This window comes from Natator depressus, chromosome 28 (assembly GCF_965152275.1).
Source record: "Natator depressus isolate rNatDep1 chromosome 28, rNatDep2.hap1, whole genome shotgun sequence".
Lineage (NCBI taxonomy): Eukaryota > Metazoa > Chordata > Testudines > Cheloniidae > Natator > Natator depressus.
In genome coordinates, this window is record NC_134261.1 from 10,705,679 (window position 1) to 10,708,178 (window position 2,500).

The 2,500-nt window shown below is 67.1% G+C and overlaps 1 non-coding gene across 1 annotated transcript; it reads left to right on the forward strand.

Moving 5' to 3' along the window:
• The first annotated feature begins 261 nt into the window (after positions 1-261).
• LOC141979775 (5S ribosomal RNA) lies at positions 262-380 on the forward strand. The gene has a single exon (XR_012637167.1). It is a non-coding gene; the product is annotated as a 5S ribosomal RNA (ribosomal RNA).
• Positions 381-2,500: the final 2,120 nt, after the last annotated feature.

The window sequence follows — 2,500 nt, forward strand, 5'->3', positions numbered from 1 at the left end:
ATCGGGCCCACCCGAGGCAGCGGAGTCAGTAAGGGAAAGGGGACGAGGCGGCCCGGAGCCGGGTGCCCGGAGCCGGGTGCCCGCGGCCAGGATCGGGCCCCTGGAAGTCTGAAAAAAAAATTTTCACCGACCCCCAAAGGGGTGTTGGGGGGGGGCTCATGAAGCCTCCGGAGCGAAAAAAAAAAACGGAAAAAAGGATCGGGCCCACCCGAGGCAGGGGAGTCAGTAAGGGAAAGGGGACGAGGCGGACCGGAGCCGAGTGCCTACGGCCATACCGGACGGAAGGCCCCCGATCCCGTCCGATCTCGGAAGGTAAACCGTCCCGGGCCTGGCTAGTACTTGGATGGGTGACCGCCTGGGAATCCCAGGTGCCGTAGGCAGCTTTTCCCGCTGCGAGCCAGCTCTCTCCTTTTCTGGGGAACAAGGGCAGGGTCGCCCTGCCAGGGGCCCTGGGGCTGAAGTCCCTGCCGGCCACCAGGTCAACCCGGAGCCTGCCCCTCTGCGGCCAGCAGGTCAACCCCATACCGGCAGGGGGTTGACCTGGTGGCCGGGAAGCAGAGCGGCCAGCAGGTCAACCCCATACATTCAGCGGGTTGACCTGGTGGACGGGAAGGAAAGCGGCCAGCAGGTCAACCCCATACTTTCAGCGGGTTGACCTGGTGGCCGGGAAGGAAAGCGGCCAGCAGGTCAACCCCATACATTCAGCGGGTTGACCTGGTGGCCGGGAAGGAAAGCGGCCAGCAGGTCAACCCCATACATTCAGCGGGTTGACCTGGTGGCCGGGAAGGAAAGCGGCCAGCAGGTCAACCCCATACATTCAGCGGGTTGACCTGGTGGCCGGGAAGGAAAGCGGCCAGCAGGTCAACCCCATACATTCAGCGGGTTGACCTGGTGGCCGGGAAGGAAAGCGGCCAGCAGGTCAACCCCATACATTCAGCGGGTTGACCTGGTGGCCCGAAAGCAAACCGGCCACCAGGTCAACCCGGAGCCTGCCCCCGCGGGCAGGGGCCAAGCGGACCCCCCTCCGCCCGGGCTTGCCCTGCTCCGAGCCGGGGCTTAATCCCCGTCCGGCCACCAGGTCAACCCGGAGCCTGCCCCTCTGCGGCCAGCAGGTCAACCCCATGCCGGCAGCGGGTTGACCTGGTGGCCGGGAAGGAAAGCGGCCACCAGGTCAACCCCATACTTTCAGCGGGTTGACCTGGTGGCCGGGAAGGAAAGCGGCCACCAGGTCAACCCCATACTTTCAGCGGGTTGACCTGGTGGCCGGGAAGGAAAGCGGCCAGCAGGTCAACCCCATACATTCAGCGGGTTGACCTGGTGGCCGGGAAGGAAAGCGGCCAGCAGGTCAACCCCATACATTCAGCGGGTTGACCTGGTGGCCGGGAAGGAAAGCGGCCAGCAGGTCAACCCCATACATTCAGCGGGTTGACCTGGTGGCCGGGAAGGAAAGCGGCCAGCAGGTCAACCCCATACATTCAGCGGGTTGACCTGGTGGCCGGGAAGGAAAGCGGCCAGCAGGTCAACCCCATACATTCAGCGGGTTGACCTGGTGGCCGGGAAGGAAAGCGGCCAGCAGGTCAACCCCATACATTCAGCGGGTTGACCTGGTGGCCGGGAAGGAAAGCGGCCAGCAGGTCAACCCCATACATTCAGCGGGTTGACCTGGTGGCCGGGAAGAAAAGCGGCCAGCAGGTCAACCCCATACATTCAGCGGGTTGACCTGGTGGCCGGGAAGGAAAGCGGCCAGCAGGTCAACCCCATACATTCAGCGGGTTGACCTGGTGGCCGGGAAGGAAAGCGGCCAGCAGGTCAACCCCATACATTCAGCGGGTTGACCTGGTGGCCGGGAAGAAAAGCGGCCAGCAGGTCAACCCCATACATTCAGCGGGTTGACCTGGTGGCCGGGAAGGAAAGCGGCCAGCAGGTCAACCCCATACATTCAGCGGGTTGACCTGGTGGCCGGGAAGGAAAGCGGCCACCAGGTCAACCCCATACAGGCAGCGGGTTGACCTGGTGGCCCGAAAGCAAACCGGCCACCAGGTCAACCCGGAGCCTGCCCCCGCGGGCAGGGGCCGGCATACCCCCGTCCGTCCGGGGTCGCCCTGCCCCGGGCTCCGGGCTTAAGTCCCGAGCGGCCACCAGGTCAACCCGGAGCCTGCCCCCGCGGGCAGGGGCCGGCGGACCCCCGTCCGTCCGGGGTCGCCCTGCCCCGGGCTCCGGGCTTATTCCCCGTCCGGCCACCAGGTCAACCCGGAGCCTGCCCCCGCGGGCAGGGGCCAGGCGGAGCCCCGTCCGTCCGGGGTCGCCCTGCCCCGGGCTCCGGGCTTAAGTCCCGAGCGGCCACCAGGTCAACCCGGAGCCAGCCCCCGCGGGCAGGGGCCGGCGGAGCCCCGTCCGTCCGGGGTCGCCCTGCCCCGGGCTCCGGGCTTAATTCCCGTCCGGCCACCAGGTCAACCCGGAGCCTGCCCCCGCGGGCAGGGGCCAGGCGGACCCCCGTCCG